This window comes from Mandrillus leucophaeus, unplaced genomic scaffold (genome assembly GCF_000951045.1).
Source record: "Mandrillus leucophaeus isolate KB7577 unplaced genomic scaffold, Mleu.le_1.0 Scaffold27, whole genome shotgun sequence".
Classification (NCBI taxonomy): domain Eukaryota; kingdom Metazoa; phylum Chordata; class Mammalia; order Primates; family Cercopithecidae; genus Mandrillus; species Mandrillus leucophaeus.
Window position 1 is genome coordinate 5,437,607 of NW_012102809.1, and position 10,362 is coordinate 5,447,968.

General features: G+C 40.6%; 1 long non-coding RNA gene and 1 pseudogene across 1 annotated transcript in view; both read left to right on the top strand.

The window, feature by feature from the left end:
- The window catches only part of LOC105542876, a 16,537-nt gene extending 8,635 nt beyond the window's left edge, over positions 1-7,902 (top strand). The window contains exon 2 of the long non-coding RNA XR_001006545.1: positions 6,803-7,902. This is a non-coding gene — a long non-coding RNA (uncharacterized LOC105542876). The remainder of the gene's footprint in view (positions 1-6,802) is intronic.
- Positions 7,903-9,083: 1,181 nt separating this feature from the next.
- On the top strand, positions 9,084-10,029 carry LOC105542906 (annotated as a pseudogene).
- Positions 10,030-10,362: the final 333 nt, after the last annotated feature.

Here is a 10,362-nt window from a genome sequence, read left to right on the forward strand (position 1 = left end):
GAGCTTGCAGTGAGCTGAGATCCAGCCACTGCACTCCAGCCTGGGCGACAGAGCGAGACTCCGTCTCAAAAAAATAAATAAATAAATAAATAAATATGTAACACTACAAGGGAAATTGGTATGAAGCTTACCAGAAGCCACCATTACTTAAAAGCTATTAGTATTGTTTTGTCTTAGAATTTCAAAGCAAGGTAATGTGTAAGATAGCATTTACTCAATTAATATTTATTGAGAACCAACTATATTCCAGGCACTGTTCTAAGTGCTGGGAATACAATAGTGACCAGGACAAACATATTCCTGCTTTCATGAAACTTGAATAGTGTGTATTCAATCAATCTGTGTCTACATTTTTTAGAACAATGAAGAGCAGGGTAAGGGGTGGAATGAGGGTCAAAAGTAAATCCTAGAATCTTGCCCCAAAGTTTTCCAATTACAGTATGAAGGAACAACCTTATGCCACCAAATTCGCAATTTGAACATTGAAAACGGCAATTTAACTTTAAGCAAGCTGTGAGTCAGAATCGTGCTTAATGAGATTTGTGATTATTAATGGTCTTGAGGCCACTAATTGGTTGCTTCCTTTTCCTTCTCTCTCACTCTCATTTTCCCTGACTAAAAAGAAAAGAAAACCCAAAACTCTCAAGAAATAACTGGCAGTTGACAGCTGATATCTTCCCTACTGGATAGATCTCATAAACCCAGTGCTGTGCGATGAAACCTCAGCTCTACAACCCAGTTTCCACCACAGAAGACTCATAGCTGCCTCAGCCGGTGTCCATCTGGCCCCTGAAGGGCATGAAGACCCTGACCTACTTCCAGCTCTGATTTACTTTTTTGGCAGCAGATTCATCACTGCTCACAAAGCAGTTCCTTTAAAACGGTCCCTTTAGGCCGGTGCAGTGGCTCATGCCTGTCATCACAGCACTTTGGGAGGCCAAGCCAGGAGGATTGCCTGAGCTCAGCCCTACCAATATCTGTTATTTTTTGACTTTTTAATAATAGCCATTCTGACTGCTGTGTGATGGTGTCTCATTGCATTTTGATTTGCATTTCTCTGATAATTAATAATGATGAGCATTTTTTTCATATCTTTGTTGGCTGCTTGTATGTCTAATTTTAGGAAGTGTCTGTTCATGTACTTTGCCCACTTTTAAAGGAGGTTATTTAGTATTTGCTAGTTGATTTAAGTTCCTTACAGATTCTGGATATTAGACCTTTGTTGGATACATAGTTTGTGAATATTTTCTCTCATTCTATTGTTTGTCCATTTACTCTGTTCATAGTTTATTTTGCAGAAACTCTTTAGCTTAATTAGGTTCCATTTGTCAATTTTCGTTTTTGTTGCAGCTGTTGTTTTTGAGGACTTAGCCATAAATTATTTGCCAAGGCAGAGGTTGAGAAGGGTATTTCCTAGGTTATCTTCTAGGATTTTTATAGTTTGAGAATTTACACTTAAGTTTTTAATCTACGTCGAGTTAACTTCTGTAAATGGTGATAGGCAGGGGTCCAGTTTCATTCTTCTGGCTAGCCAGTTATCCCAGCACCATTTATTGAATAGGAAGTCCTTTCCCCATTGCTTATTTTCATCAACTTTGTATAAGATCAGATGGTTGTAGGTGTGTGGCTTTATTTTTAGGTTCTTTATTCTGTTCCATTGGTCTATGTGCCTGTTTTTTGTGCAAGTACCATGTTGTTTTGGTCACTGTAGCCTTATCGTATAGTTTGAAGCCAGATAGTATGATGCCTCTGGCTTTATTCTTTTTGCTTAGGATTGCTTTGGTTATTAGGGCTATTTTTCAGTTCAATATGAATTTTAGAAGAATTTTTTCTAATTCTGTGAAAAATGATGCTGATAGTTTTGTAGGAATAGTGTTGAATCTGTAGATTGCTTGGGGCAGTATGGCCATTTTAACAACACTGACTCTGCAAATCCATGAGCATGCAATGTTTTTCCATTTGCTCGTGTCATTGATGATTTTTTTCAGATGTGTTTTGTTGTGCTTGTAGAGCTCTTTCATCTCCTGCTTAAATATATCCTAGTTATCTTATTTTTTTGATATCACTTTATTTAAAATGGGACACGGATTCACGTTTTGGAGTTTCACCCAACTCTCCTTCTATGTTCTGAAACGGTTTATAATACTCTGTGTCTTCAACCAAAGTCTCTTTCCATCTTTGGCCCCTAATATCTACATAATTAGTAAGTACAGCCACTCACCCAGCCCCAACTCCCACCCTAACTGTTTTCAATGTAGATAGTATTATAATCCTAAACCGTGAAAGTGAGCACCCTGTGATACTGAGCTCCTGGGCCATTTCACTGGGAGAAGGATCCTTCTGACCTCCTGTTGGAAAATGAATCAGCTGTCAGATTTACCTGGAAGCCACCTGATGGACACGTCACCCTTGGACATTGATTGACTTACAGGTACAGGGAAGTGTCTGAGCAGCTTTTACCCGCTTTGGTAGAATGCTTGCTGGATTCAGTAACAAGACAACATATATATTATGAGATGAAATTAAAATAGTTGTCATGCTGGTAAATTTGTAAGACTGAAATAGGTTTTTGTAAGGGCATATTGATTTTTATTGTGATAGCCTATCTTTGTATTTAAAGTAATAGTATCAATTATTGGGCCAGGTGCAGTGGCTTATGCCTGTAATCCCAGCACTTTGGGAGGCCGAGGCAGGGTGGATCACCTGAGATCGGGAGTTTGAGACCAGCCTGACCAACATGGAGAAACCCTGTCTGTACTAAAAATACAAAATTAGCTGGGCATGGTGGCGCATGCCTGTAATTCCAGCTCAGCTACTTGGGAGGCTGAGGCAGGAGAATCGCTTGAACTCACGAGGCGGAGGTTGCAGTGAACCGAGATCACACCATTGCACTCCAGCCTGGGCAACAAGAGTGAAACTCTATCTCAAATAAAACAAAAAAGTACCAATTATTACTAAAATCTGGTAGGTGATTGTAGAGCTTACTGATACATGAAACAGTGGACATCTTTAAAGCCCTCATCCAGTAAGTCTACCCCGTCCACCAGGTGAAGTGAGGCTTACAGGTTTCAGGTGAATCTGTGACGTATGATATGAAAAACATTAAGAAATTTACATATCACTCTCTGGTTTTCTTTACCATGATTTGGGCATAGATATTATACGACTTGTTTAATTTTTTAAAGGTCATCGAAAAGATCCAGAATATGCTTATCTCATTTTTTAAGGTTATCCTGTAAAATACAACATTTAAAAACATTTTTGAGAAATCTGGACTCATTGGGATATGTCTATAGATTCCTGGGAGTTTTGTGAACCCTCCCATAGTTCGTTTCTGCAGAAACAATTAAGAGCTCCATCCATTTCTCCTAATCCTCCCAGGATTTGGAGCTTCTCATAAAATTCCAGATTGATCCACCCATCTTGATTGCATGGCTATGCTGACAAATCTATTGTGACGACCAGTTATAAACTTTAAAAGGGGTTTCTTCTTGCAGGATATGTCTTTTTTTGTTTGTTTGTTTGATGGAGTTTCGCTCTTGTAGACCAGGCTGGAGTGCAGTGGCAGGATCTTGGCTCATCACAACCTCTGCCTCCTGGGTTCAAGTGATTTTCCTCCCTCAGCCTCCGGAGTAGCAGGGATTACAGGTGCCTGCCACCATGCCTGGCTAATTTTGTATTTTTAGTAGAGATGGGGTTTCTCCATGTTAGTCAGGCTGGTCTCGAACTCCTGACTTCAGGTGATCAACCCCCCTCAGGCTCCCAAAGTGCTGGGATTACAGGCGTGAGCCACCACGCCCGGCCAGGATGTGTTTAACATTAAAAAATATATAAATACTGACCCTGCTTTCTGATATTTTGTAATCCTGCTATCATCTATGAAACATCATAATTATAATAATAAAAATTGGAAACAGAGACAGGGAGCATTCTGACATCCAATTAAAAATTAAAACTAAATAAGTCAAACTCCCCACAGGGTTTTAGATATGGAAATTGAAAATCTGATCTAAAATTTATGTGAGGTGAAAAGGACCAAGAAAAGCCAAGACATTCTTAAGAAGAAAGAACTAAATAAAAGAAATTAACTTACAGATATAAGGACTTAATATAAAAAGCCACAGGAATTAAGGGAGTAATGTTGAAATAAGAATAGAAAATAGACCAATGGAATAGAACAGAGCCTAAAAACAGACCCAAACATGTGTGGACACATATCTGTGACAAAGAAAATACTGTAGATTACTGATTAAAAATATACTTAAGAAATTAATGTTGATAGATCAATTAGCCATATGCAAAAAGAAAATCTTGAAACATATCCTAAACTACCCACAAAAATCAATTTCAGAAGGAATGTAGCTTTAAACAGCCTGGGCAACGTAGTGAGATCCCATCTCTACAAAAAATACAAAACAATTAGCTGAGCATGGTGGTGCATGCCTGTAGTCCCTGCTACTTGGGAGGCTGAGGTGGGAGGGTCATTTGAGCTCAAGAGGTTGAGACGAGCTATGATCATGCCAGTGCACTCCAGCCTGGGTGACAGAGTGAGGCCCTGTCTCTAACAGTAGACAGATAGATGATAGATAGATAGATAGATAGATAGATACATACATACATACATACATACATATATACATACATACATAGATACATAGATACATACATACACACATACATAGATACATAGATAAAGAAATGTCTTTTAAGGAAAGGCGGCCAGGCATCGTGACTCATACCTGCAATCTCAGCATTTTGGGAAGCCAAAATGGGGAGATTTCTTGAGCTCAGGAGTTCAAGACCAGCCTGGGCAACATAGTGAGACCTCATCTCTAAAAAAAAAAAAGAAGAAGAAGAAGAAGAAAGAAGAAAGAAGATTTAGTACTCCATCAATGAGTTGAGTGACTATAGAAAACAATAATCTATTGTATATTTCAAAACAGCTTCAACTTTGAGAATAATTTGAATGTTTTCAGCATAAAGAAAAGATAAATGTTTAAAGTGATGATATCCCAATTACCCTGATTTGATTATTACACATTATATGAATGTATCAAAGTATCACATTACCCCCAAAATATGTACACCTATTATGTATCAATAAAAACCTAATTAATAGAATGGTTATCTTTACTGCTTCTCCATTTGACAATCCAATTTTGTCAAAATTTTGGGAAGCAGAAGAAAATCAGTGGCGCCTGATGGTGGATTACTGCAACCTTAATGCTGTGGTTCCATGCATGAAGAGTCCCATATGCAGGGCCAAGATTCAGACTTGAGTATGTTCTTTGAAGAGCTTCTTAAGTAGTTACAATTAGCTAGGCATAGTGGCCCGTGCCTGTAATCCCAGCTACTTGAGAGGCTGAGGCAGGAGAATTGCTTGAACACAGGAGGTGGAGGTTGCAGTGAGCGGAGATCACGCCACTGCACTCCAGCCTGGGTGACAGAGTGAGACTCGGCTCAAAAAATAAAGTTACGCCTAGGTGTGAATTTTGGCACAAAGGAGTGACAAACTTATAGTTAAAAGCTGAATAACTTCAGTGTGGTGTAAAATGTGGTTTATAGGCTATGTTTGTGATTGCTAAAAATAATTCTTGTTTACCTCAGAATCCTTCTCTTTCCCCAAATTAAGTGCCTGGCCAGCTGTCATAAATTACATATTTCTTTTGGTTTTTTAAAGGTTACATGTTCAAGAGTGTGAAAATAAGATGTTCTGTCTAAAGGCTACTATGCCTGGTCTGTAAATGAACCTGTTAAATGCTGTATTTGCTCCAACAGCTTACTATAGAATGTTACTTAATACAATATCATACTTATTACAATTTTTACTATGGGAGTGTAATACGTAAAACTAATCTCTATTTTAGTGGGCCCATGTTCAGTCTTTCACCATCCTTTAAACTGCTGTGAATTTTTTTGTCATGACTTGAAAGAAAGGATAGAGAAACACTTTAGAGATATCTGGGTTTTTTTCCCATTCCAGAACTTGTGAGTATAATCGTATTTGCTTGATATTTATAGTCATGAATTCCTAAGCTGGCAGCTACAACCAAGAACCAAAAAATGGTGCATTCAGCTTCTTGTAATTCATCTCTGCTAACAAACTATAAGAAGTAAGGAAAATTAGGGAAAATATTTTATTTGGATGGTTTCTATAAACAAGGGACTATAATTCTTGTGCATTATTGTTCATCTTCGCTGTTTCTTTGAGCAGTCTAATATGCCACAGAATTATCTAAGCTATTTGTTTTCTGTAAGAATTGTTTTAAAAGTATTATTGTTACCAGAGTAGTTGTATTATCTTTCAAAATGTGAGATGATTTTTAAAAGCCTGAGTACTGATCTAAGATGCAATTGTATGAACTCTACTCTGGAGGGCGGGGAGGGTGTCAGCAGAAATTGTAAGACTTTTATTTTTGTGTGTCATCAAATATAGGCAAAAAAAATTGTGCAATTCTGCTGTTTAAACAGGAACTATTGGCCTCCTTGGCCCTAAATGGAGGGGCTGATATTTTAAGTTGATTATTTTATTGTAAATTAATCCAACCTAATTTTTTAAAATTTGGTTGACTGTTTTTCTTGTTAAATGATATTTAAAAAATAAAAACCAGAAGTTCCTAGCAAAAAAAAAAAAGCTCCATATGCAATATTTCAGTATTGTTAAAATAATCGACAGTACCCAGTCAATAGCTGGTATTTTATTATTACAGATTTGGCTACTGTGTTCTGTTCATTGCCCCCTTCAAAAACCCTTCACACAGTTTGCCTTCACCTCTAACGGGTCACAATTTACCTTACCTAGGCTACCCAGGGGGACCTCAACAGCTTTGCCATTGCGCACTATCTTTGCAGACAAGATCTTAATCACATCCACCTTTCTGCAGTTGCACAGGGCACCTCAGACCCACATCCCAGATGACATTGCTCAGAAGCTCGCAGCTGGAGATGACATCACCTTAGACAACATCACCCTAGCCCAAGACATCGCTATTAGAGATGCATCACCCGGACACTAAAGCCCCCACCCCAGTGACACCCATGGAATGCCTCTCCCAAGGTGCTGACAAAATGGACATGGGACATTTACTGCTTTTCTTCTTTTGAATTAGGAGCTCTATTGTGTTTCTTGAATTTACTATCTACTTGGTCTATGATCCTGGTATGTTCCTTGCTCTCTGCCAAAACATGCACCCTCCCCTCCACGCCTAAAGGAAAATCTGGTAGAAGCTACTACTCTCAATGCCATTCTAAAATTAACGAAGAGTATTGTTTCCCCAAAAGGCAGCTTCCGCAGGTCAGTGAATCCTTTGGACCCTGGGGAGAGGGTCATACACTCCCTAGTGACTTCTACTCCACCCTCCAGCTTTCCACCAGGACCTCCTGCCCTGTCCCCAACTGTTACCACCACAACCACCCCAGCCCCTTGGTTACACACAAATATCACCAATCTTCACATGTACTTTACTGACTTCACAGATCATACCCTCCAACAACATAACTGCAGCACTTACCACCGTGACCTGAGAAATACACCAAGATATTATTGTCCACTTTTTTTGAGAGGTATGTATCTATCTCCTACTTTTAACATACTTTGCAGTCCACCAAGATATTGGTAGAGATCCTGGAAATTTCGAATCTATTTCCCCTGCGAATGCCATATGAATGGGAAGCTTAGATACAGGCTGGCCTACAAGGATTCCTTATACTTTGATTTTTGTTCCTCCTTTCAACTCTTATAAAAAAATATTTTCTATACTATTTAGGGCAAATGATGGCCTTCTTTCTAAGTCTCATCCATCGTCGCTGCAAAGGTGCCTTAGTTTGATGTTAAAGTGTCACAGGGCCAAATGTATTGACCACGTTTCTGGCATCCATAAAGTCAATGTTTTAACATCTGTCCTACATGCGTGTACCAAACATTCCTTGATCTGGAAAACCCAACAATATGCTTTGCTTCAGCCTCAGGCCTCCCTTGTCGCCTCCTCTGTTCCACCCACCATTCCTCAGAAGTCCTCCTCCTCCGAGGGGTGCACTTTTCAAATACAAACCAACCAATCCAGAGCCCACACCCCAACCACCTCCTTTATCGGTCTCTCACATGCTGGGCCACTAGCCACTTTCCCTAATCACCCAAAGTCGGGTACCAGACAGCTAGGGACAGCCCCTATACCTCAGAGCCTGCTGAAACTAGCAAACCGGTCAATCCTGAGCCTCTTTACTTTGCCTTCCTGTTTCTTCCCATGGAAACCACAAAAAAAGGCACTTGTCCACAGCCCCCCTCTCGCTCTGCCTCCTGCTTCCCTGTGCGGCCCTGTGGTGTGGTGCACACCTTTGTCTTGGGAACTGTGTGGAACTTTCCTCTCCATTGGCCTTAGCATACCTCAAATTTTTTGTATTGATACACTGTTTATTGTGGGTTTTTTTTTTTTTAGACGGAGTTTCACTCTTGTCTCCCAGGCTGGAGTGCAGTGGCGTGATCTCGGCTCACTGCAACCTCTGCCTCCCGGGTTCAAGTGATTCTCCTGCCTCGGCCTCCCGAGTAGCTGGGATTACAGGTGCACACCACCATGCCTGGCTAATTTTGTATTTTTAGTAGAGATATGGTTTCACTGTGTTGGCCAGGCTGGTCTCAAACTCCTGACCTCAAGTGATCAGCCAGCCTCAGCCTCCCAAAGTGCTGGGATTACAGGCGTGAGCCACCATGCCCGGCTGATACACTGTTTTCTTTTAAACAGCTGGGAAACCTCTTATCCTCATCACCAGTGCAGGGTCCAGCTTCAGGAGGGCGAGGCTCACCTGCTTTACTTCCAGATCCCCACGTGCAGCCTGGAACCTCTCTCTGACCTGTTTGTTGACTTGTTTCAAAAAGGTAGCCATGGTTTCTTCTTTTTCTTCCTCAGCCCTGATTAAGTTCAACAGAAGAAAAAGTATCCCCTCTAGTTTGTGATGGAATCCAAGTTTGATTGGCCATTCATGGTGCTAAACTGTCTTGCACCAGATGACCCAATCACTTCCGATTTTCCAAGCTTGGCTCTCAGATCATCCTGCTGGAGGGAACACTAGCAGTCTGCCCAATCTGAATGCAAATCCAGAATAATCTTTTCTTTTGTTGACACACAGTTAGGAGTGCAATTTCTAAACTGCTACTACTCTACAGCCTGCTTAATAATCTCTCCAGCTGGACCCCAGGCACTCACATGGACAACACACTTCTCTCCTTCAGTGATCATCATCCTCGTACCATGTCGGTGGCACGCTCTAATCGTGACTCAACATCTGGTTGTCTATTGCTATGTAACAAACCACCTCAACATTCAGTGCCTTGAAATGAAAGCAGGGTCTGGAAGAGATATTTGCACATTTCATGCTCATAGCAGCATTATTCACAATAGCCAGCAGCTGGAAGCAACCCGATGTCCAACAACAGATGAGTGGATAACCAAAATGTGGTCCATCCATACAATGAAATATGATTCAGCCTTAAAAAGGAAGGAAGTCTCGCCACGTGCTGCAACATGGATGGACCTTGAGGACACTATGCTAAGTGAAGTAAGCCAGGCACAAAAGGACAAATACTGTGTGATTCCACTTTATAGGGTACCAAAGATAATCAAACTCACAGAGGTAGAAAGTAGACTGGGGTGGCCAGGGACTCGGGGAGAGAGGAAAGGGCAGTTATTGTTTAAAGGGTACAGATTTTGAGCTTGGGAAGATGAAAATGTTCTGGAAATGGTTAATGGTGATTTTATGTTGTTTATGTTACCACGATTTGTAAAAGAGCAGCTGAGCTGAGCATGAACATGCTTGTCATTGGCAGCTCTAAGATTTTCGGTGCCTGTTACTGGCTTGTTAAGAAGATGGCAGATTCTTTTCGCCGTCTGCTTCTTTCATTGTAAAATTCCATTTCCATTTTGCCTCTAGGTAGAAGCTCATGGAACTCAAATGGGAAATGATGATGGCAGGATTTTCCTGCTGAAAAGAGGTATCTCAAAAGAAAAACATAGTGTATTTAACGTGGAGAAATGAAATCCTCCAAAGCGAGTTTTATGAACTGAATTACCCAGAACAGCCTTACCTCTATTGTCAGTATTTTTCTGCTGCCTTTTGAGCTTGTGGTGCCTGCATAACTAAAAGAGCAGGACATCGTGCTGCTTAGTGGGCTTTGCAGTGGGAAGCGGGAATGTCTACCTGCATGAGCACGGGGCACTCTGCCCAGAGCCCAGGCACTTTCCCCTAGGCACAGAAGTAAGGAAGAAGTCTCTAGTGCGTAGGTAGGGAAACAGACCTTCAGCATGAGCTTACCACAGCTTTTTTAAGGAAAAAATTCGTGGCTTAAAATAATATTCCACTGTTTTTTTT